The following is a 26,855-nucleotide window of genomic DNA, read 5'->3' on the forward strand; positions in this document are numbered from 1 at the left end:
CCTATCTAAGTTACATAATTTCATATCTTGTGTATAGGACCAGACTGAACTGGAAGCTTACCCTTCATGGTAGTATGGTGTGTTTCCCAAACAGGTTATTAGTAACCTTCAGTAGGGAAGCCAGCTCTTACATATCACCTGTGACCCAACACGAGGCAGGACGATAGGAAAGGGCAGGCTTGGGTTGGCCTTCTGCACCTGTGTAGGAATGGATGATCAGCCCAGTGCCTCTGAGATACAGTAAGTGCTGATTAGGATGAGAACCATGTGAGGGTTTAAAGGGGTCAAATGGGCAGAGAGAGTGTGAATGCAGGAACCTCCTGTGGGCTTGAAGGGGGGGGTGGGGGTTAGTATTCTAATTATAGTGTCCCTTCTGATTCTTTATAGAATTTCTTCTGCAAGGGTTTCTTTTCTGTGGGGCTACATTTCTGGTGGCTTGGTTCTGTGGACCAGGACTGGTTTTTGGTTAATTCCATCCTATGCTCCTGAAATCCATCACTTGTGTCAGATGGAGATTTTAGACACTGGTGGTCCATTTCACTTCAAGCAGGACCTGCTTAATTACCCCTAAGTAAATGGATACTGCCAAAAGAAGGTTGTTAACAATGATGCATGGCACCGTGTGGATTGTAACTCCAGGCAATGGATTTTACCTACTGTCAGATCCAAGTATTAAAAGTAGTGCAGGTCAAAGCCTATTTGGCTCCCCAGGCAAGCTCCACCACTAGCAACCCCCTCCAAGACAAATTGAAATTGGCTTGCTAAGTCAGTGCCCCCTTCACAAGATGGCATCCAAGGTGGCCACCTATGTCGTGTAATGGGCTGAACAAAGTTACCCACAGATGTATGGGAACATAGCAGACTTGCTGGTAACTGAAATATTTCCCCATTTTATGTGAATTCTCAAGAATCTCACCATCATTGATTTGAAGACAATCAGACTATTTTGTTGTTAACTGTCATTTTTTTATTTATTTAGGTTTTTGTATAGGTTCACCTGAGAAATGCCCCAAGGATTTGTGTTGCTGGCCCCCTTGGCACAATATATAGACAAGCAGCAGAGATCATATCCTTGGAGAATAACATAGTTTTAGAACAATCTGTCTTTTTAGCTCGCTGACAGAAACCTTTTGCTTTTTCATCAGGGGAATAAAAGGTAAGGGCAGGCTTATCTTAAGGGATAGAATCAGGTTATTACCGTGAATACACTCGGAAAAAACTTAATATGAAGGTGAGACGTATGTATCTCCTGACTCATGCCTCTCTTATCTCATTCCTTCACACCTTAGATGGAGGAAGGGATATTGATTCCATAAGCGCTGTACATTTTTCCCATATTGACAGACATTTGGAGTTGTACAATCTCCCAGTGATGTAATGTTTGCAGAAGTGATCTGTCTTTTTTAGCATTCCGGATCTTTCTACACCTTTCACCCTCACTGTAATTAGATAACTGGGACCTTCACTTTGTACTGCTGTTAAATATCACCTTTAAAGTAATCGCCAGCATGAACAGAAGGTGCAGTACCATGTTAGATCTCTAATTTCAAAGGAGCAAAAATGTTAATAATAATGGTGATTACTGTAATACCATGGTGATGGAATATACGTACTGCGTGAGTCCGCATGTAGGTTAAGACCACAGTATCATAAGGATTTAAGTAAAAATCTCCAGGAAAACCTCCTTAGAGAGTTGCTGTAACTTGATGCTCACAGATGCATGTTTTGTTCGAGTGTGCCATTTTCATTCCTCAAAAATGACCCCCCCCAAAAAAATATATATATATACTTTTTTTTCTGCTTCTTCTGAGAAACAGCTCAGAAACTGCCACAACTGGAGCAACAGCATCGGGGGTCTTTAAAGACATTGTGATCATTACCGCTTCAGCCACCGAAATGCACATCGAGGCGGAAGACCCATTTCCAGGAAGACAGTTTGGGAAGCATCCTTTCGGAAATGAGCCGAATATCCTGGAACCTTCTAGCACAGGCACTGAAGGGCATCTTCCCTTCCCCACAAACATAAGTTATGAAACCAAGGTGGGTCTGATTTACTGATTTCAGAAAGTCCCAAGGCTCTACGATCCCGCAATTTCTGAGGCTGACCTTTGATTGCTTCTGATGTCCATCGATGATCCTCTGAGTCTCCGACCTTCAGTCGTCTCCGGCTAAAACATCGATGACCGTCTCATAGATTTGATTTGAATCATATTGGAAGTTAATTCTGGTGACCATTAACAACAATCGCTAAAATAAAAGTAAAATAAAACTATAACTCTATACAGACCCTTGTAGGCTCCCTGAAGCAGTTCTTCACTAATTAAAGGCCCAGTTAAAGCAGTGGTAATCTTCCCAAAGAGGACGTGACCCCTCTCCTTTCAAGATGGCAATTTATGATGTGGGGGGCCACACCAGTCAAGGTTGCTGTCTAATGAATGAGTCCTTGTCATGTCTGCAGATGCCGGAGGTCCCTCCGTAGCGAGCAGGGGGGTTGGGGCCGTAATGAACTGGCTGTGAGCTGGAAGCCGTCCAAGTAAATGAATTATGATCCTGCTTATTGATGCTGGCTGAAACACGGCCGGCTATTGGAGATTAATGCTGTTAGAATTTCAGGACGTGATAGCATTGTGCCACTTAGCTTGTGATGAATCCCCCCACAGACACCCCGCCTTTCATTTGGCATCGTTTGCTTACTTAATAAGCCTTTCTAGCACCTTAATTGCCTATTTAAAATTCTCCCCCTCTAGACTTGGATGCGTTTTATTCCGTGAGAGCGATTAAGTTACCTGTAAATATTTCCGCGACGGTCATCCGTCTCAGTGGCACGTGCCCCTCTTTCATTTTTTATTAAATTGAAGACTCCCGATGCCTGTGTGCCTTTCGATGGTCAGGGGAACACTGGGGGGAGGGTGGGTTCAGGTCCCTGCTGCAAACAGACGAGAGCATACACCGGATTGTTTGTAGATTGAAACCAGGAATGTTTAGTTGCTGTTGCTTGACGGAGTTTATCCAGAAGAATGTATATTGCTGTTGCCTAATTAATTCACCTGCATTTGGGGGGATGGGGGTGGTGGTTGTGGGGGGGGGGGGGGGAGGAGGGGGGTTCTGTATGACTCAGTGGGTTTGGATACTGTATCCGTGAAGGACTTTGGTGAAAATCCCAGGATGAGAGTGATGTCATCATCCGGCCCCTAAGCCCTTAGTCCCAGTTGCTCCAGAGCCCAGATACTTTCTCAAAAAATAAAAAGGAATGTCTGTCACTTTGGATAAAAGCATCTGCTATATTACACCTCCTTATACATTGGTAATACTGTAGGTTCCATGACCTCCAGTGGATTCCTGAAGCCACAGATATTACTAAATCCTACATTTATATTTGTTTTTTTTCCCTATACATACACACCTAGGATAAAGTTTAATTTATAAATTAGGCAGAATAAGAAGTTCATAACAACTTCAAATAATAAAATAGAGCAATTATAACATATACCGTAAAAAAAAGTTCTGTGGATGTGGTCTCTCTGTTTCTCTCAAAAAATATCACATTGTACTGTACTCACTCTTCCTCTTTGTTCTTGTGAGGATGACAAAATGATCTTGCCTGTACTCAGAACGGTGCACAATTTGAGACTTATGAATTATTTTTGCCATTTTCATTTAATATTGTAGGACCCTGCTTTACCACTGGTATGTACTGTAATTATTAAATGGTTATTAAATATATACACTTCACACCATACCACCCCCTCCTAAAAAATCATGTAGTGTCGCAAGTGCCCTGGAGCAGAGGAGTGGAACCACATGCCTCCTGTTTAGACACCAAACGTAGTCTACGATGACGTCTACGGTTCTGCCAGACGGTCATACTCAGCACTCGGTGGTTAATGGACTGAATATTCTCAGGCACATTTTCTAATATCAATTAATATAGACAATAATCAAGTCAAGTAAAGTGGACTTTATCGTCATACCATCCATAAGCAGGTATACAGTGGTACGCAATAACGTTCCCCCAGGACCACGGTGTGACATACAGACAGCAGGTTCACAGGACTTAGAGAGTAAAATACAGGACAGTACAAAACAGGGGGGCTGAACGCAGGGGTTTATATATGTAGTGCAACGTGTATGTATGAAATAACTCTACTACAGGATAGATAGAAGCCAGTACATGGAAATGTGTTTCTTTTTATGCATTGTCAGTTTCAAATTGAAATCCTCTTTCTCAGTCCAGGGTGTCTCAACCACATTTTCAAAGGGAGGGTGTTATGTAATGTGGGGGCACGGAGCGGGGAAGCAGCACAGGAGCCAGGGAGTCGGGTGAACACAGGATTTAACACAGGATTTAACATAGGTAGAGTACTCAGGAACACAATGTTAATGACCGGACGGGGAAACATACCCGGACGTGGACTTAAATATATACAACAACTAACAATTAACAACAACTAGACACTGACTGATTTCAAGATAGATCCCACAACCAAGTACAAGGACAGTAGCAGCCTGACTCAATTGGATTCCTTGTGTGACTTAATAATAACTGAAGCAGTTTATTTATTACATTAATTTGGAGGGTTAAAGTACTGCTGAGGCAGTCTTAACAAATGGATATAATCAGGGATTTTTTTTAAAGTTCCCACTGATGATTGAGATTTTTTACATCCCAGTTTAATTCAGTTACAAAACTGGAAGCTGTGTTTTTAATTATATGCATGATTCACACATCAACAAATAAGTAGCTAAAATGTATAAGAGAATGATATGCTAAGGATCCACTGAGTGCTAGGCTAAGAAACCACAGGGCGCTAGCCTAAGTATCCACCAAGAGCTAGGCTAAGGATCCACCAAACACTAGACTATGAATCCACGGAGAGCTAAGCAGAGGATCCAATTAGAGCTAGGTTAAGGACCCACTGAACGCTAGGCTAAGATTATATGCTGAGCTGAGGATGCATGGTGAGCTCGGAAAACGATTCGCAGAGAGCTAGGCTAAGAATCCACGGGGAGCTGGCTGACATAAATGGGACACTGTGGGGTTGGTCAGCAGGACTAATTATGCAGTTACTGATACACATGGATGAATCCCAAAGAATAGAATGTGTCAGACATCATTTCTGAAATGCAGAATTTCTCCCCGGGTGAACAGAATAAGCAGATGTGAAGCAGATAAGGATCCGCACACATACAGTAGCATGTCTGACCATCGTAGGGAAGTGACTGACGAGCAGCGGCTCCTGTGTAATGCATCAAGGTGGGTGTCTCTGCACCCAGGTCTGATCACACTGTGTCTCAATATATTTTTCATCTGGACCCAAACAAGGCGTCTCTCTCATGCCTGTCCACAGGTAAAAACAAGTGGCTCATATGAATCATTCATATGGATTGCCGGCCCTGTTGAATACAGTGCATATGAAGATAAATACACGAGGGGAAATAATTCAACACTGATGCCGTTTGATCTTAAGAGAAACTTGAATGTGATATTTATAACGCAATCTGTTTTCATTAAAGCACAAGGCTTTCGTTTTATTTGAAGTATCAGTAAGTAGATGACTAAGTATTTATATTCCTTAATCTTCCATATTTTACTATTTACTCAAAATCCTTTTCTTTTTCCTGAAATTTAATATTAAATTATCTATATTATTATTATTTTGTTTTTATTATTTGGGATTTAAATGTTGAGCTAGGGGGCGGCATGGTGGTGCAGTGGTTAGCACTGTTGCCTCACACCTCTGGGACCCGGGATCGAGTCTCCGCCTGGGTCGCATGTGTGTGGAGTTAGCATGTTCTCCCCATGTCGTCGTGGGGTTTCCTCCGGGTACTCCGGTTTCCCCCCACAGTCCAAAAATATGCTGAGGCTGATTGGACTTGCTAAATTGCCCGTAGGTGCATGTGTGAGTGAATGGTGTGTGAGTGTGCCCTGCGATGGGCTGGCCCCCCATCCTGGGTTGTTCCCTGCCTCATGCCCATTGCTTCCAGGATAGGCTCCGGACTCCCCGCAACCCAGTAGGATAAGCGGTTTGGAAAATGGATGGATGGATGTTGAGCTATGATATCATCAGTGGCAGAATTTAATACCACTCAAACCACACATTTTTGGTTTCCCCAAAACAAGTAACACCCTTTGCTAGTATTTTGTTAATCCGCTAGATCAGCGGTCCACTCACATCTTATCTTCTAATCATCGATATATCAGTTGGAAAAAAAAATCTGCTTGTGTTAAATCTCGCTCTGTGAAATTCCATCTGAAATCATTCTCCACAGAAGTCTGCATCTGTTTTGCTGGACTTTGAGAGCACCCCAGGATGTATCACACAAACACCCGCGCTTTTCATTTATATTAATATATTTCTTTTTTCCCCACTTGATGTTAAATATTAAGGCTTAAGCCTATAACAGGGAAGAGTCGACGTGATCAGGGCACTGAGAACGCCGCTATATCCAGTGCCGACTGACAGGAGGCGCCGCGGTGCCCCTTCTGATGTGGTATCTGAGAAAACACATAAACATATGAATAAACGAATGGAACAAAACAAAGCGGCTCGTCGCAACTGATGCAACAGGAGGGCAACGGCAGGCAGGACCGCATTGCATGCGCCGTTCTGTAATTAAGACATGTGGAATATCGCTAGCCCTCTCCATCATCTCAATGTTCCCTTTTATCTCTTCATCTTCACTGTGTTTTAATCAACGTTTTCATTCCCCGGTCGGCACAGAGGTATATTACACCTTAGAACAGGGGCTCTGTGGAGAGCTTCACCCAGAAGTAATACATTGAAATTCAACTTGTGGAAACTGAAGGGAAGGTTATTGGTTCAAATCCCAGGGTTAGCAGAGTGATTTCACTATTGGGCCCTTGACCCCAAATTAAATCAGTGAAAAGGCATGATCACGTGACCCTGATGGACCAATCTTGTTCCATGACGAGTGGCATGCATGTGAATGGAGCACCCCAGCCATGTCAGCACGCTGTCCCCCATGAGAGGCCTCAATGCGGAGGATCCGCTTCGCCTCTGTAGTGCTGCATCCAGAATGCAGGCTTCGTTCCCTGGAGGGTGCATTCGAACATATGTAGTTTCATGAAATTTTCGATTTTTTTGGAAATATTCACTGAAGGGGTCCTGGTGGGGTTTTAACTCTGAGAAATGAATATTTCATTTTAGAACACGCATCGAGTATTGCTTAAAAGCGACCAGGAACCGGATGTTCGCCTGCATTGAAACATAGCTCGTTTCCATCGCCCCAAATGGAGGTTAATATTATTAATTTGCACTCCTAAGAATCTCTAGTCTAAGAAAGTCTGACGTGAATTTCAGTTATACTGTATATAAAAATTGTTAGCAAGGAAACCATCAAATAAAACTCAGTTTCAGCATCTCCAGAGAAGCCGATTTTCAGGCAATCAAAAGAAGGCCATGTCTATTCTTGTTTAGTTGAATTGGAATCCATGCGAATATCCGAAATAAATCCACAAACATTTGCGCTTTGTGGGGGGAATAGAATTCATCAGCGGTTCATCCTGAGGGGAAGCGGAGTTTTTGTTTTTCGCTCGTCTCTCTTCTCCTCCTCTTTTGGCAAAGACATCCCCTGTTTCTTTTCAATTCCGCTTCTGATGTCTCCATTTTTCTGTCCCTATTTACATCCCACGTGATCTTTTGTCAGTGACGGGGAAAGATCAAAGCTGGCCCCCATTCTCTCAGAGTAGTGTCCTGACTGCCTGCACTTTTACAATATACAAGCACGTTTTATATATGTACCGCTTTCGGCTGGCAGAGCAGAGAACGAGAGCTGGGGTAACGTTCAGATCCAGGTGCAGGTACCACCCTGTAGATAATTTTTTTTTTTTTTTTAGTGATCAGTCTTGACACACCACAGCACACAGTGCACAACAACGAAATGTGTACCTCGGGAGCAGTGCTTGGGGGGCGGTACCTTGCTTGGGGTACCTCAGTGGTGCCTTGCTGGTCGGGGATTCATACCAGCAATCTTTCAATTACAAGTACGCTTCCCTAACCATTTAGACACCACTGCCCGTGATGATATTAAGCTCATTGTACTCGTTGCACATTTTCTTAGATGACTTCATTCTCCTCAGAAGGAGGAATCTCTCCCTGTGATGTCATGAAGGAGCCATGCAAACGGCAGAGATCTCCTCTGTTCTCCATCGTTTAAACGAACACATCTGCGTTTCAAAGCGAGCTTCTCGTCTGCTTATAGTCCAGTGCTGATGAGCATTTTCTTCATCTCGGTATCTATTATGATTCCCATCCGCTCTGCATTTTAAACACTTTCCACTGCTGAGTTATGCTTTCCTGTAATCTAAAAATAAAAGTCATTATTGTTGTTATTTCATTATATTTCTGCCATAAGAGACAGTATCAAAGAAGGGGAATTATTACTGCCAGAAAAGCAGATGTATTTTGGCATAGTAATGCGTTCATTTATTTTCTTAATAATCTTCATCAGAAAATTGCGGAAATGTGCAGTCAGGGGCTGTAGTGCATCAGCAGGCTGTGGGCGCTGCATTAGATGTTTGCTGTGGCCCATTATGGGCAAGATCACATGACTTTAATGCACAGGATGGGACTGACCGAGGCGTCAAACCCCAGCCATGTGACTGGCCATAGGTCAGGTGACTGGGGTTGGGTGACACCCCCTCCAATCAGATCTGAGTATAAATGAACAGAATCTCTGTGCAGTTCCTTCATCAAAGTAAACTCATAGCTATTATATCCCCCCCCCCATTATTTTCTCCTCAAGGGCCCCTCCAACAACTATCCCCATCATCCCGATCGTGACGCATGCACAGGCATTTTGAGAGTTTGCGTGAACCAAACTCGATTAAAGGTGATCTTTTTCCCAGCAGAATATTTCCTCTACCAGGTGACCTATCTCTGACCCCCCAACTCCCTGCCCACTCCCCCAGGCCGTCTGTGTTCTCATGTGTCACACATGTGTCATAATCATGCTCCATCTGGAAGCAAAAAAACATCTCAATGCTGAGGGGCTCCCCAGATGAAAATGTCCCCAATGCGCCATGTTTCCTGTCCCCACCCCCTTGTTTGCTTTGCATTTAAAGTGAAAACACATCATGCTTCACCCCTGGCACATAACCTCTCCCCACGCTGTGATTAAGAGGTTTCCACTGTAATCAAGCAGTCACTACAATGACTTATTATCATTTAAATAGATTTTACAATCGCAGGCTCCGTAACCTCAGATTGGTGAAGTTCGGTGCCTTTAAAGGCCTTTACAAACAAACACGCTATTATGCTAATCAGGCGACCCACAGAGTGGCCCTTGTCTCTCCAGCAGGAGGGATGAACAAAGCGTCTTTTCAACATCTTCCTCGTCCTCCTCTTCCTCCTTAAGTGAAAGGTCACTTTTATGCGATGGGGTGCTCTCTCTGCACATGTGCCAATCATTGTGGAATGTGATTGGTCCACTCATATAACGTGACCTATTGTGCTTTTTCCTCCGAGTTACCCAGAGATTCATGGTTTAATCCTCGTCCGACACACTCAAACTCCCTCTACGAAACTCCCTGCCAGATTTCTCTCCACTCACATCATCCCTGCTTAGCAATGAGACAATCATGTGACCTCAACCAGTTTATGGTCTGTCATGTGACTAAATAGTTGTAGTCTAAGTGATGTAGAAATTAAATCTACGTGAAGAAAGTCAGGAGACAAATGCCTATAACATGCAAATTCGGATCTATACTTCTTTTTTATAATCAATGACTATGAATTCAGCATTTTATTTCTGTATTCTCTGCACCCTACAGACCACCTTTCAGCACAGCACATTATAGCCTCTATACAGTAACATTGCTTACAAGCTTAAATGCTTCTGCCAGAGTAAACAGGGGCCCAGAATCTTGTTGCCAGGTAGCCAGTTCTTTGGGGAAATTTCTGTCCAAACAGGTCAAGGTGGGGAGGTTAAACGCAAAGGTAAACACGGAAATGAAAGTGCTGCTTCAGCAGCTTGAAGGAAGAGTAACGATAAACCGGAACCCAAGACTAGAGCGGCACACGGTGTGGTCACAGGTCTGGGGACCTGTGTAAGAACACGGAGTTATAGAGGGATGGAGGGCAGGTCACCGTGTATTACCTCCAGTAATTGCCCTCACCTCACCCTCTCTCCCAAAATGGCTGGTGGCTGCCAAAGCTTCTTAATCTTAGCAGCTCGGTATCCCTGCTTCTGTCGGTGCCCTCAGACTCAATTTTAACAGATAGAAGCTCTTGACTGATGGAAGTAGTCGGTCCCACAAGCTCTTATGTAAATCAGACTTTACATAAGTCAGATTACCCCCCCACACACACACACACACACCATTCAGGACACCTTTCAGCAAAAAACACTGGTCAGCGGGCTCCCAATGTGTGGTGATGATGTGATATTCACTGACTCCGCAGATGTTTGCCCTAAAGAACAATATTGTCTGTGACACTTTGCATTGAGTATCAGAAAGTCAATCCTCTGTTTCCTCTGTACCCACAGATCAAAATGCTATTTAATTACCCTTTTCTCTTCCAAATGAGTAGCAGCTCCATTTAGACTTTGATGCTAAATGAAAGTTGACAGCATTGTGGGTTGAGGGTTTAGCTTTTGTTCTGAAGTTTTATTTTTATTGTAGCGGGAAAACACTCTGTGAAATTATCTCACTTTTAATGATGTAAATTATTTGGAAATTAGTCATCGTTTTTGCCGTCAAACCTTCAGAAATCCTTCAGAAGAGGAGTGCAGGCTTTGATGTTCCCCTGGAAATCCTTTCTCTTGAGATACAGGAAACATGATAGAAGTAGGTTTGGGTGTGTACAGTAAGCAAGCTTTGTAGATTGAAAAGGATTCAATTCAAGCTGAGAAACTTCAGGTTACAGTTGTGGTCAGTCAGTATACTTCCTCCTACAGGACAAGGTAATACATAGTTTTGTATAAGCTGTTCCTTCTAACCATAGAGGGGCAGTTTTCCAGGGTTTAAATTAGGCTTTAAGTAGGTCTTTATTTAGAATAGTAATCACGTCATAATAAATGGCTTTCTGAAATAGACTAATTAGATTCTGGGCTACAGAATCTTGAACTGAAGTAAACAAGATTAATTTAAAACCACATGTGCTAGTCTGAATTTGCTGGGCTGAGGTTGGCTATAAAACACGGAATGGACCCAGAAAATCCTAAAACTGTATGGGACTGGAGAAGCAAATACAAGGAAAACAATGGCAAATCTGTGGAAACTGTGATCAAAAAACGTTACTTAGCATGAGAAAACTCTTTTAAAGTTAATAGTCTCAAGACACCACATCATTGAAGATAAGCTGCATGCATCTGCTGTGGAATCAAAGAAGAGGATTGAATGGAAATATGTCTGTAATAAATTCAATGGAGATGAACAAGCATAAGAACATAAGGAATTTACAAACAAGAGGAGGCCATTCGGCCCATCAAGCTTGTTTGGGGAGAACTTAAATAATAGCTCAGAGTTGTTAAAATCTTATCTAGCTCTGATTTAAAGGAACCCAGGGTTTTAGCTTGCGCTACACTAGCAGGAAGACTATTCCACACTCTAACTACAGTAAGTGCTTCCTCAGATTCATTTTTAAATGTTCTCCCGCTAATTTCCACTTATGCCCATGAGTGCTAGTATAAACTAATATTGAAATAGCCATTTGGCTGAACAGCATCTAGACCAGTTAGAATCTTATATACCTGGATCATGTCCCCCCTTAGTCTCCTTTGCTCGAGGTTAAACAGATTCAACTGAGCTAAACTCTCCTCATAAGACATTCCTCTAAGATCAGGAATCAGTCTTGGCACCCTACGTTGCACCCTTTCCAAGGCAGCAATGTCCTTCATAAGGTATGGTGACCAAACATGCACACAATATTCTAGGTGGGGTCTTACCAAGGAATTGTATAATCGTGACATCACCTCCCTTGACTTAAACTCCACACACCTAGAGATGTAACCCAACATTCTATTGGCCTTTTTTATTGCTTCCCTACACTGGTGAGAGTGGGACATGGAAGCATCAACATACACACCGAGGTCTTTCTCATAATGAACTACCTTTATTTCAGTGGAACCCATAAAATATCTGTACTTTATATTTCTGCTCCCTGCATGGATTATCTTACATTTATCTATGTGAAATTTCATCTCCCAGGTATCAGCCCAATCACTAATTAATCCAGATCCTGTTGTAGCCTCTCTGCTGATAGATCAGTATCTGCTACACCCACCTTGGTGTCATCTGCAAATTTAACCAGTTTACTGTACGTATTGGTGTCAATATCATTAACGTGAATTAGGAACAATAGTGGTCCTAAAACTGAACTCTGCAGTACCCCACTATGAACTCAGGCCCACTGTGACATTGTGCCTCTAATAACTACCCGCTGCTTCCCTTCTGCTAACCAGTTTTCGATCCAAGCTGCTATAATTCCTAAAATCCCTGCAGCTTTGAGTTTAAGCAAGAGCCGTTTGTGGGGGGACAACATCAAAGGCCTTCTGGAAATCTAAGTAGATCACATTTATTTAAGGTAGATTTAAGGTAGTCAGGAGAAAATTCCAGTGAACAAATGTGAAGTCCATTTAAGCTGTGGTATCTTAAATCCAACAAGTTACCCCGATAAGCCAGTAACCCCACTTCATAATACAGGCCACAGGAAGTCAAGGAATATGGGGTTTATTCAGGATCTTACTCAGGGAAACACACAAGAACGTTGAATTACATTACAATGACCGGACTGGGGAAACAAACTGAAACGCAGACTTAAATACACAGAACTAGCAACTTGAAACAACTGATCACATGGGGACAAGCAGGGCATGACAACGCAGTTGTCACTATGTGTGAATGGAGAATATAACACTTAAATAGGAGTTACTTAATAATTTATGTTATTAATGAAGTATTGTAATTTTATGAAGAGATATGTGACTATGAAAAACTATCACAAACATGGTTATCAATCACTGAAAGAACGCTATAACAGAACGTTCTCTCTCTCTCTATGTTTTTTCATATATTCGACCGCTGAAGAGATATAGTAAAGACATACATCTATACATTTATATATTCCACAGCTGTTCTTGGGCATAACGTACACTTCCTCGTGTTTCAGGTGGTTCTTTGGGGCGCTTTTCGGGGATGTTTCTGTGTTCGCAGCCTGAAACACAGTTTGCGAACCGATACAAAAAATTTTCGAACATCTGGTTCGTGACCCGATTTGTTCATGAACAGGACTGTTCGTGGGTCGAGGTACCACTGTATACACTTTTACTCTCCGAATATAATAATCTGCTCATTACATGTGAAAATGTTTCTGATCCCAGCAGTATGAAAATGCTGTTGGGATGCTAATGTCAAAAATAACTAAAGTGGCACAATGCAAAAGCATCTCTGTATGCAAGTTCTTCTCTTTGCTGTTGTAAATGGTGATACATCTGCATCGTCATCCTCTTGTATTGGAGGATCTTGGCATCTATGCTGTTTCAGGTAGTTGTGAGGAACAGCTGTTGCAATAATGACAATGCAGCATCTCCTTGGTTTGAATTGAAGTGCGTATGAGCCTGAACGTACCGTCTTTGTTCAGTTGTTAGTGGGTGTAAGTATAATGCAAACAAAACACATATGGAAATGAGTTAAAGAAGATCTGGGAATCATGGGTTGCACATTTCCAGTATGCAACAATGTTTGAAAACTGTAACTGGGGAGTGCATACACCTTGGAATACCAGTTCTTACAGTTCCTATATCCCACAGCATCTGGAGTAGAGGGTTGTTTTATGGAAATATGGGTTCTGTCTTTGCAGAACTGGGAAGTTCCCAAATTCATAGGATTGTACCTTGTAATTCGCCTGGGTTGCAGCATCAGGGAAGTTTATGTAGTGTCTTCTCATTTCACAAATAGCCGTGCATACTCTGAAAATGACTTTCATTACTGTTGGTTCACTGGCACCACATAAATCCTCAGTTCCTCCCTGAAAGGTGCTACGGGCCTAAAACTGTAAAGTTATGAGCATCTGCAGAAAAATTGGTACTTGCCATCCTCTTTGGGCAAGAGATGAAAGCCTGGACTCCAAAAGTGAAATAATCTCCACAGCATTTACTTAATGCATTTGAAAACGATCTTGAAAACTAATTTCATCAAAACATTTCAATGGGTCACTACTCTCAGCATGAACTTTCTAGCTGGTGGTATTCATTGATCTTCATTGACATACTCCAAGTAATCTATGTGTCTTTTTTTTAACAAACATTAATCTGTAGTTAAACCTACCTCCTGGGAGGCTTAATTTAAATCTAAATTTAATCCTGGAGGAGCTCTAATCTCCCTTCCGGAAATCAGCTTAGCTTATTCAGGACTAGGCTAAGTCTACGACAATTTTATATCGTGACCGAGAAAGCCGATTTCTGATTGTCTGCATTAAAAGACCATTTAAGTCTAAGACTAGCCTTAATCTCTGTCTAGGAGACCCCATAGTACTGTAGTTGTTTCAGTGTTACTTCACTCTGCTGTTACATCTACAATTATTTTTTTATGTGAAATATGAAAACATCTAATGAGATGTTGATCTGAAAACAGACATGCACTGAAGGAAGTGGATCTCATCTCTAACATTCTGAATATTTGTGTACTTAAACCTGCTGTATAACTATAATTCCACCGCTGCAAAATTGCTCATGCACTTTATACAAAATCATAACCATTCATGAGTACGATTATATTGCACTAATTTACCAGCACCTTATTCACTGTGAATGTGTGTGTGTGTGTATATATATATATACACAGTATATATATATATATATATATATATATATATATATATATATATATATATATATATAATTCTTTGGATTTTATTGTAAATTTTGTGTATCTGCTGGCGTGCTGGAAACAAAATCTCATTGTGCTTGTTTAATGACAATAAATCATCTTTATCTTATCTTTATTTTCTGATGTCTTACTCATACTTTTGTTTTCATTTCAATCTCTTTTATTTTTATTTTATTGATTGGTTTATACTTTTTTTCACTGTGTTTCAACTGTATTTTTTGTGCCACCACCTGCTCTAAAACAAAATCTGATTCTGACCTACGTGTTTGGTCCACCGCAAACCAAACATTACGTGGCTGGACTGAACCCACCTTCTCGGGATCATCTGGTTGATGTATGAAGTCCCCCAACCACAGAAGGCTTACAGGGTGTCAGAGGACCACTGTTGCGGACAGTGTGGATTAAAGCGAGCTTGGTGCCTTCCTCAAGTGGTGCTGCATGCAACCATTGAAATTATGCATTTGTGAGGGATCCCTGGGGTCGTGTGATCTTCGAGCAGCAGAGTCGGGGCGACACATAGCAGAGACACTCATTATTTCCATGTGCGGTTCTGTGTTCCGATTGGGCCCCAACAGAGCCAACTCGAGAGGAGTACGGAGGTGAGACCTCACTGGCGCATTCTGCTCTGTGAAGTGACGAAAGGTCCAGAACACCCTGGACCAAATGGCTTCCCACCTCACTAGCTGTGCCACAAGTGAACAGAATATCTTACAATATCTCCATTAATGTCAGAGATCCAAGAGGGGGAGCTGGCAATGAAGGAGCCCAATGCAGCAGCGAGCGACACTCTAATGACATTCTAGCAGACAAGGTGGAGTGCAGCAAAAGGCAGGAGCTGGCAACTGTTTTAAAGCAAAGAGCTATTTTACACTAATTGTTTGACCCAAGATTACAAAAATGGGTAGAAAAGGGGATTTGAGATGCAATTTTTTTTTTTATGTGATATCGGTGTATACGCATTTAGCACAATAAGGGGGCTTCAAGGAAGGACGTAAAAGTTTTAAACCGCTGAGAAGCGTACAGTAACAGTACAAAGGTGACTGATATTATAACGCTATTAATCTCTGTAGCGATACTGTAGTTTTCACCCTCACCCCTCCTTCATTGAGTAAAGTTTGTTCAGCTCTACAGTCATCTTCCCTTCACTCTCCACTTCACTGTAACTGTGCTGACTGAGCAGCGCAAAATGTACTCAGCATTTCAAACTCCGCTGGCTATAGTATGTAAATGAGACTAAATGTAGTAAGATTTACGAAGACCTAGGAAGATGTGGTGATGATTTAATACAAAAAGTATTTGAAATATTTTGGAATCCCTTTTGGTATCCTCATAAATGTTGACGCATACAGTCAACTCTAGAAAAATTAAATACTAAATTACTAAAGAAAGTAAGCAAGTTTATTCTGTCAAAAATATAAGTGCTACAAATACTAGTAAAAATATAAATGTTATAAATAGTAGTATTACAATACTATAAATAAAACCAAATGAAAATTTGTCTCTTGATATTGCTTTTAGTGTCTAGGAACTTTATTGTTGTCTTCGACCATCACGTCTTTCACTGGGGTATAAATATGACACATAGGTCCTTTTGCCATCCATCAACACGGATATACTCAAAGAGGACTCAACTCAAATGTGGGAAAGAATAGCTCTTGAGGTTTATAGATTGGACATGGCTACAAAAAAGTTAGTCAGTTGAAATTACCAGTAAGCACAATCAGAGTTATAGTAAAATTTGAAAAGCATGGAACTGTTGAAAATTTGCCAGGAAGGGGACACATCCACATACTGCCCCTACTGTAGGTACAGTGAGGCCGATGCTACGAGAGGCAAGGTGGAGCCCAAAGTTCACAGTTTCACAACAGCAGTGTTTAATTGAATCTCACTGTTTAAAAAATAACTGAGACACCACCTCCATGAGCAGAAACTTTTTGGACGAGTTCCACGAAAGAAGCCCTTCCTGAGACCAAGATGTAAATCCCAGTGTCTGAACTTTGCCGACCAATGTTAGAGTTACAACTGGAATCATGCATCGTGATCAGAAATGTAGCTTTTTAGCCACATACATCTTCATGTTTGCTGAAAAAAGGGACTGCAAACAAAGAATGGCACCTCAGAGCCACGGTAAATTATGTTGGTGGATCTTTGATGCTTTGGGGCTGTTTTGCTGGCACTAGTCCAGGGCCTCTTTGAAGATCAGTGGCATAGTGGATTTAATTTAATACCAGATCATTTTAGCAGGGAATCTGGTGGCCACTGCCAGAATACTGAAACTGGGCTGAGATGGGCACTTCCAAAACAGCTACCCAAAGCACACGTCAAAAATGAACAGAGGAATAGTTGCAGCAACACAAAATCAAAGTTTCGTAACGGGCCTCTCAATCACCAGACTTGAACCGAGCTGAAAATCTGTGGTCGCAATTTCAGAAGAGAATTCTCAAAAAGAAACCAAAGAATATTAATGAGTAGATGTTCTGCATTCAAGAGTGGTCCAAGATCCCTCCACATATGTTCTCCAACCTTGTTAAACTCTAGAGAAAATGGCTGTCATTCTCACCACGGGAGACTCTACCAAAATAATGAATTTGGGTGCCAATATTTATAGAGCCTGTATTTTTAATAAAAATGTGTGTTACTAAAGAAAAACTTAATTTAGTTCCAAAAATCTGTTTAAAGGCATGTAGCTTACCCATTTGTTTAACCCAAACAAATACTGTATTGCATATGTAGTTCTTTTTATTGTAACCCGTTGAAGAAATAATTATAGTTAATAAGTTCATGTAATTTAATAAAGGAGGTTTAACGGGTTAGATTTATAATGCTAGTATTGCAAGGTTAACCAATTCTGCACATAAAAGAAAAAATGTGTTCATGTATTGTTCTGTGCTTAATGTTATTTATAATATTGTTTGGTATTATAAGAATATAATTGGAATGTGTAATGTGCATTACCTAACCAGTGAACCAATGAGAAGGGAGTATTTGTCTGAGGGTAGAGGAAGTACGATGTAAGGAGGTGGGAAGAGAGGAGACAGAGGCGGGAAGAGAGTAGAGTTTAATGGTGAAGTACACGGAGGGTGTATTTGCTAAAACCGCCTGTAAAAGTCCGCGTAAATGATCGGCTAGATCATTTAAAAGTAACTTTACTGGTGGGAAAGTTTGTCGGTGGGTAAGTGTAACTTCGGAGTGAAGTTAACGGCTTAGGACACTGACAAAAGTTAAGAGAGTCAGCGCACGGTGGCTAAAGGTGCTTATGGTGGACGGAGCTGCAATGTTAGCGGACAGCTAACATCGCGAGTGCCGTGCCAGCGACCCAGAGGACACCGGATTCGCCGAACTGTTGCACTGGACTCATCTAACCTCGGGACGGACGGGTGCCGATGGAGTCTCCTCATCTTCATCGTAAAGGATTTCCATTTCTGTGATTCAGTGATATCCTGAAGATTCAGGTACCTGGTTATTTTCCATATGGTGGAAGCCGCCATTTCGCGAGGCTACAACGCACACGAGCGCGCGGACAGGCCTGCAACGGTGAACATTTGGGGTTTATGTTTCTAAATTTACGCCGGCTTTATGTTATTTGAAGGAATAAGTTTAAGAATTAAGGAATATTGATTTATGTGTAGGAGAACCAGTAGTTTGAATTTGATTTAAGGTAACGATATGGGAATGATTTACAACTGGAAAAGTGTGTTAAATTGTTAAGGTATGTGATTAAGTTTCATTCAAGTAAATACTGATATTGTTGTTTTATATTGCTGTTTGTGTATTTCCCTGAATGAGTGCATTATTGGTTATACTTTGCATACTGGTAGTAGGTATTTTAAGGGTACCAATATTTCTGGGGAAGATACATTTACAATGATTAGTTAGAAAGCATAGTTGTAAGTAAAACGGGTAACTATATATCTTTTGGAGGTTTATACCCTGGGTTTAACATTAGTTTTCATAGGGACGTTGATACATACAGCCCCCTGGACAACAAAGCTTCTAAATTTGATAAGTAAGGTAAATTATTTATTAGTAAGAGATTACACCCCTTACCAAGGGACCTGGGGTAGCTACCCCTATTTAATGCCAGGAGAGCAAAGGGGCGCTACATTATGTATTAATTTTAGCTCATTTTCATGAAGGGTGCAGAAAATTCTGTTATTGACTGTACATCCAATCTCAGGTACTGAAGAAAACTCCAAAGGACATAACATTTGACTGGAGATGTAATGTTGTCAAAGAGAATGACTTGGGGAAGATGTAGATGATGCAGTTAAGAGGTGACAGAAGTACATGACTGACAGCGTAATTCACATGTAGCTAAAGAAATATCTGTATGAAAAATAATATCAATTCATAAATAAATTATTTATGTTTACGAAAGTATTAGCAAATAACGTGTTAAAACATGATATGTGAATCCATCTATCGTTCTGAGAAGAGCCGCAGGCCATCCACTGCACTAGGGGGTGCTGTTTCCCAGCCACAAACATGGCACATGGCAGAAAGCCACTGTCTTCATTCCCAATGGTTTTTATCACTGAATGCGAATGCGACCTCCACCTACAGTATAGAGGTGCATTGAGGATCTTAACCCTCTGGGGTTGAGTGCGTTGCCTGCGATTCAGCGTACTTTTCATGTCTATTTCAATTCCTCGCTGAAATCTTAATGTAGAATCGTGAAAAAAAAAACGCTGACTAAATTCATGTTCTGTCTTCTTTTCAAAACATCCATTGTTGGAAGTATTAAAGTTTTTAAAATTAGGTTAAATCGGCAAAAACTTAGACCATGTCACCTTTCTTTGTTTTATCTGAATTGGGGACGTGTAGTGCCGCCCTCACCTGAAGATCGCTATTCGCATTCTAAATAGCTGCAGTACCGCATATTCAAATCGCATTCGCATGGTAATTTGACGAACAACGCAGCGATGAAACGTAATCCAGATACATCCCCATCAGCACCATAAAAGTGGGGGGGGATGTGGCCAGGTGTGAATGGCTCATGCATAAATATGAAAGTTACTACATATTCAATGAAAGGAGCCCAGAAATAGTAACATGAGTTTATTTATTCATCTTCATGTAGCCAAGACTTTGGTGATCAGATATCTGGGATCAAAACAAACTTCCACCATTGCTTACTATGTACTTTTATAATGTTTCTGCAAGTGTTCCAGACTGCATTTTACAATGTCTATACTTTGATATCAAATTAAAAACTTCACATAAATCTGACATATTTACAATATACAATAAAATAAAGATTAGTGTAATGGCAAAACAAATATAAGAATATCCATCCATCCATCCTTTTTCCAAACCACTTATCCTACTGGGTCGCGGGGGGTCCGGAGCCTATCCTGGAAGCAATGGGCATGAGGCAGGGAACAACCCAGGATGGGGGGCCAGCCCATCGCAGGGCACACTCACACACCATTCACTCTCACATGCACACCTACAGGCAATTTAGCAACTCCAATTAGCCTCAGCATGTTTTTGGACTGTGGGGGGAAACTGGAATACCTGGAGGAAACCCCACGACGACATGGGGAGAACATGCAAACTCCACACACATGGGACCCAGGCGGAGATTCGAACCTGGGTCCCAGAGGTGTGATGCAACAGTGCTAACCACTGCACCACCATGCCGCCCCCAAAACAAGTATATGAGAGAATTTATTCGCTGTGAATTAAGTTTGATATTGAAGAAATATGTGACCATGCCCCAGATGGTGAAAGTGTGTTTCCTAGCCCTAGACCACAGAGGGTTAATAGAAAGACTTTTCCTCATGGCATGTGTCCTGGTTAAAAGCCGACATGTCGACTCAAAGGTGAGTTATTTAAGAAGAAATAACGAACCGATTGCAAGGTGGTACGATTTAGCTGTGTGACGACCATGTGCAGTGGCGCCCTGGACCACAAGTGAGGCTTTTAATGAGGCAGAAAATATTAGCATGTTCTATAGTGGGACTGGAGTCTCTCAGAATTGGCCCCGAACCAGATGCAGCATGAATCTGTAGGTGTGCAATTATTTGAGAAGAATCTGCAGTACCTCCGGACAATAGCTATCGCTAAATGAAGACGAATTCCACCGCGCCCCCAAGGATGAGCTGGTTGGCCAGGAATCTCTGATGTGAGGCATTCAGCCGCGTGCAGAAGTCAACGTGTCTATCAGATGGTACAGTGCTCATGCTATCACCACTTGGGCTGCAGGGCGGGGGGGCGTGGGGAACTCGTATGTCGACATTAGCTCTGCAATTCGTGCTTTTCTCACCGCTTTTGTTTTCAATAAGCACTAACACTAACAGAACATCGTGGGAGGAGGAGTGGGCAGCCATCGGGCTTAAGGGCTTTTGATGCTCATAAACACGGCATGACTGGAACGAAAACATGTAAAGGAAACGGAAAGAACAAACGAACAAAACATGAAAAAGCTGGGGGTGACTCAGCTTCCAGTGACCCTTGACAGCTAAACACATCAAACGTCATGATGTTGCCACCGTCGTCTTTGGCTGTGTCAGCCACATGGGCCGACTTTGACAGGATGCCGATGCCATTGAAATGCATCACCGCCCCTGCGAGGCGGCCCCCCCGTGGGCCAGGGATCTTGGCCACCATCGTGCAACACCAGAGAGAATTCGTCATTTTTTGGCCTGAGAAGAGCTAACACGGGCGGGCACTTTGTGCAGCTGAGCCTTGGGAGATAAGTGCGCGTACACTGCACAGCGGACACTGCACAGCACTCACTGCGTCATGGTGCATAGTCAGCCAGCTCAGCCCTCTATTTTACCCACCCCCCCTCACAAAAATTCCCTGTTCATCTTCTTTCTATCCTAGGTTCTAAGATTACTAGACATGCCTGGTATTATTATAACATGGAACTATAAGGGACAAAGCACAGGATCTGCGTGAGGTAAGATTTTTTTGCACGCTGCCAATATAAAGCGCATCTAATCCCCAGGTATCACCATCCTCAGAGATGGGAATTCTTGGGGGCCTCATGTGTGGTTGTGGAATCGGAAAAGTGCTCTGTTAAATAAAAAAGAATCGAGAAATACATCCAAAAAAAATGGCCAGCGTGTGCCAGCTTCCGAATGTGCCTCTGACGCGCCTCTGACGTGCCTCTGCATGAATCTGTGTGGAGAGGAAGAACAAAACTTCGGCCTGTGTGTCTAAATGCGTGTAAATGTGTGTGATTATAATCACTGTGAAGTCAGCTGATAGTCTGACAGCCTATAAAAAAGTAGGAAACCAGAGGTGTGTGTATGTATAAATGTGTTGTGCGTGTTTAACGACAGTCACACACATACACGCAGAAGCTTGACTTTTGGGCTAAGCTGAGATGTCGCAGGTCATGCGTTCCTGAAAGCATCAGTATCCCATAATATTCTAAGTTTAATGGTGGATTTATTTTTATGTTTTTTTGGTCTACTTGGAAATAATCATCAAATTGACCACCTCCCTGGTTGTTGTCATGCGACGCTGGAAGCCGGTAAGGCGAACGGGCAGGCGAGCAGACAGGAAGCAGGCAGACAGGTGAATTACGGGGATAACGGGGATTTAATAGCAAACTGGGGATCAGGAAACATAGGACGGCAACTGACATCAATGACGGACAAGGGAAACCGGGGAGACCAGGACTTAAATACACAGGACTAATCAAAGTAACTAGACACAGCAGGAGACGATCAGGAAAATACACGTGGGTAAGCAGGGGGCGTGGCACACACGAGGAGCGGATGAGCCGGGCATGACAATTGTATTCCTAGCAGTACTTATGCTACATTTTGCACTGAGCTATTTAACCAATTTCAGATAAAAATCTGGATGTTTTCATTAAACTATTAAATATAGTATATGCGATATGTGGATATCATTCTGTGTCCTCCTCCCCAGTGACTTGAGCTTTTGAGGGGCAGGTGGTCAGATAGGGCTTTGTACTTTTTGTCAGCCAGGGTGTCGGGGCGGGCAAAATTTTCAGATAATTTGTGTGACGTTGGGGGCTGTAAATATTTACCCATCTCAAAATAACACTTTGAGTCCCTCAGCATTATTTGCCCGGAAGTGATCCACCTGTCATACAGAAAATAGCACCTGATGGCTTACGGGTCAGGGGAAAAGTAACAAGCCTGCTTTTGAGAGCCCAACTTGCTGTTTTGATGGAGAACATCCCCTGGTGGTAAGGTTGTGCAACTGCACCCACAAAACTTACAAAGCGCTAGCCTAGGAAGCATGACAAAGCCAGGTTAACAGTACCCACTGGGCATCCCCTGAACATACATGGGAGGGAAGACTCCAGGGAGAGCATCACTGTCTGCCATTATGATGATTTAAGATTCTTATTTCCAAAGAGTGAGATCCGTGAACTGGAGAGGCTTGTGGGTACGAGCAGCGAAACATAAAGGGCTGGAAAGAGTGAGATAATTGACAATTTTTTTTCATCGTGCTTTTCCCATTCGTCACTATGCCACATTCATTGTCAGAGTAACTGCTTCTGTGAGGAAGTCAGTGGTGTGGTATGCATCTTCCCATAATTGGGCTGTCCTGACAGGCCGTGATGTGATGGCAAAGGAGCAGGACTCAAAAAAAGGCTTGCACCGAGCATCCAGTATATATGCCAGTAGCCAGGAGTGGTTATTAATGCACAAGGCGCTGTTATTTATTAACAATAGGCATGAAAATCAGAGTAAAGAAGAGCAAAATTTGTGCCCATAATACCTCGACAGCCTTTGACTAATGGGGGCCCTAGAGTGGATCGGTGCAGTAGCAGCACCATAGGCAATGAGGCGTGTAGGTCTCGGGAAGTAGCACTCGCTAATGTATGTCATTTTGATCCTCAAGTAGTCTTTAGCTTTTGCATAAAGCACCCCAGAAGTATCCAGAATTAACTCCTCCTCCACCCCTAGTCATTCCAAGCCTGCCTCGAAGGCTGGGCAGCATGTTTAAGGTAAGAGAAGTGAGATAAATTGGAAAACAAATACAGGCTGAGCCACAGAAGATCGAGAGAGGCCCAGTTTTTCCGCTCGCTCCAGGGAGAGGGGAAGTCATTGATTTTTTTTGGCCATCTCATCTCAATCTAGCCCTAATGTGGCAGTACTAGAAACCTGATCGGGCCTTCATGGCGCTGATGAAAAAGCTTATTTACCCATCCCGTCCACCAAAAAATGAATGAAGAAGAACAAAACAAATAGACGCATAAATCCAGACGAGAAACGGAGTGAGATGAGCTGGCCAGTAGTGCAATGGTGTAGCCCCCAGAAAGTTGAGACTCTCTAAAAAGAGATTATGTGCGAATTAAATTCAAAGCGACGAATGAAGCAGATTCCTTGCTGGGACGCTCATGATTTCAGTCTTTCAAGTTGGTGGGCAATATGAATATTGGGGGGCATGGATACACTGGCAGATTCAGGGCTTCCAGCATTTTACATGGGCCCCTAAATACATAAAAGTACAGTCGTTCCTCTACTTACGAACTTTCAACTTACGAACTTTCAGACATACGAATGAAGAGAACTGTATGTCCTAATTGTGTTCATTGGGCTCCTGTTTCCTGTCCGCAACAACAATTTTTTTTTTCTGTGCGCCAATTCCGTCTAGTACGACTTCTGGCCACTACTCCCGCCACACAGCAGCATAGTCTGCGTACTCCCAGCATCCTAGTTCTTTGTACTTGAGTATACCCTTAAAATGATGTTGAATAACAACTTACGAACATTTCAAGTTACGAACGGCTGTTCAGAATGTATTTCATTCTGTATATTTAAAATTGGACGGGGGTGGGGGGTAATTTTATGGCTATGCTACTAGGAAGCAGCCTGTATGATATTTAATAATAAATCCTATCCCACCTCAAAGTAAATGCAACTGGAATAGTATGACAACGTGGCCAGGGAGGTCTGTCCGATTTGACCTGAGAGAGTGATTTTTGCCTGGCTGTGAGTATCCTACTCGCCACGTATATATTTGTGATTTGTGGCTCAGTGATTTGGGACTCTATATCCGTGATCGGAAGCTGCTGTTGGGCCCTTGAGCGAGATTCTTAACCCCCTGAAAAATGCTCCGGGGAAGCAGGATAAGTGGCAGACCCTGCAAATGGACCCCGAGCTTCACTCTCTCTGGGACATAAGTGTCTCAAAGGAGAGGCAGATGGGATATGTTTAAAAGAAGCATTCCAATGTACCTGATCTCGTACATATGGCAAATAAAGTACCATTTAAGTCATTATTACCCTATAATTATCTTCCAAGAAATTAGTCCTAGCCTGGAGTTATGCCATCCCTGGATTTACCCTTGTTGGATTTTCTGTAGAGTTGAAGGTGAGGTAGAATATTGTGGTGCTGACAGTGGTTTTGATGTTTATGTTTGCAACACAGCAAAACTATCCTGCTCACAGCAGACATACTTGACATATAACCATATGAGTATTTTCTATGCAAACAAGTCTAACCTGGAGTTATTCCATCCCTGCATTTTCCCCTGCTGGATGTTCTGCGGAGTTGAAGGTGAGGTAGGATTCTGTGGTGCTGTCGGAGGAGTCAGGTTTTCCACCCAGAGAGAGGCCGTGCTTCCATTAAAGCCACCTCAGATCGCCTCTACGCCATACTGCACGAGTTAAACGGGCACATCCATAACAGCGTGTGACATGGCAGCTGCAAGGATGAAATGACAAAGTCTATTAAGACGTGGCTGATGGCCTGTAGCGTCTTTGACCGTGTGAACCTTTCGTATCCGGTGGAGACAGCTACATTATCATTACAATAACCCGCCTGCCACTTAAACATTACGTCTGTGGCTAATGGCCCTGGAAGGAAATAGTTTGATTACACTAGTCTAACCGGCAGCAAATAAGGATCTGGACATTGAGCATTTTATTTTGAGGGATTACGAAGCCTGAGTTTCACATTCAAGATTTTTATTATTTAATTGAAACTTTTTTTTATTCATGGTTCATTCGAGTTACTCAAAATACAGTAATGTTTGATATAATTGTCCATGCTGAAAAATGGAATTTGAAATTAGTGAATGCAGGCTGAAGACGTAGGTCTGCTTGCTTTTGCTGCAAACTTCCTTTTGGGTTTTTATCCCATTTGAATGATGTAAATAAAATGGAGGCTATGAGTTAAAAACAAAGTCTTTTGGTAGTGGCAGGGGGTTATTTCATTGGAAATGACAAAGGATAAAAGGAACTGAACACTAGCGTAATAAACTCTGGTGCTGGTACCCCACCGTTAAAATATAAAAGATAGGTAAATAACAATTAGTGTCAGAAAACATAAATTAAACTAATAAAACTAAAGCTCCATAGCCTTCACTTCCAGATAATGAAGCTGACACGTTAGCATTCCACTATTAATGAGAAATGTTTGGAAAATCTAGAGTGTGTGTGTGTGTGCGCACATGCGAACACCACAGAACAGATGGAGGGAAGAGGACGAAAGAGGAAGAAAGAGGAGTGTGGCGTTCACCCAGGAAACCCCGTCAATCCCTCCTAACCAATTATCTAGGGCCTGTACTACAAAGCCAGGGTTCCTACTTAGCTGGATAACTTGTCGGATTTAAGGCTGTGAATGAAATGAATGAATATAAATCCCATTTAAGAACCGTTACTCATTTTTTATGGTGGCCTGGTAAAAGGCAGAGCCTCTTGATGATAAAAAAAAGCATGGGGGGAGGTTGTAAGGTCCAGAAATAAGAGAGGTTAAAACAATCTAAAACACATACTAACAAGCAAGCTGCAGACAATGAAACTGCAGCAAACAGCAACATCTAAGTATATAAGGGAAGTAATTGCAAGTATCGGTGGGAATATTTGTAACTGTGTTCTTGAAATTTGACACTGAAACAAAGTTATCCAGTATTAGTGTTTTTTGCAGATGATTCCAGTGTTTAGCTGGAATCATAAAATTAGATGACCAACTAAGGAAAGAACTTGTTTTGGGAACCTTCAGCAAAATAAGATGAGCAGTGTAGGTGTTATAAGCAGGAGAGGCAATTTGCAATAAACAGTCTT

The sequence above is a fragment of the Brienomyrus brachyistius genome, chromosome 4, assembly GCF_023856365.1.
Source record: "Brienomyrus brachyistius isolate T26 chromosome 4, BBRACH_0.4, whole genome shotgun sequence".
Taxonomy (NCBI): Eukaryota; Metazoa; Chordata; class Actinopteri; order Osteoglossiformes; family Mormyridae; genus Brienomyrus; species Brienomyrus brachyistius.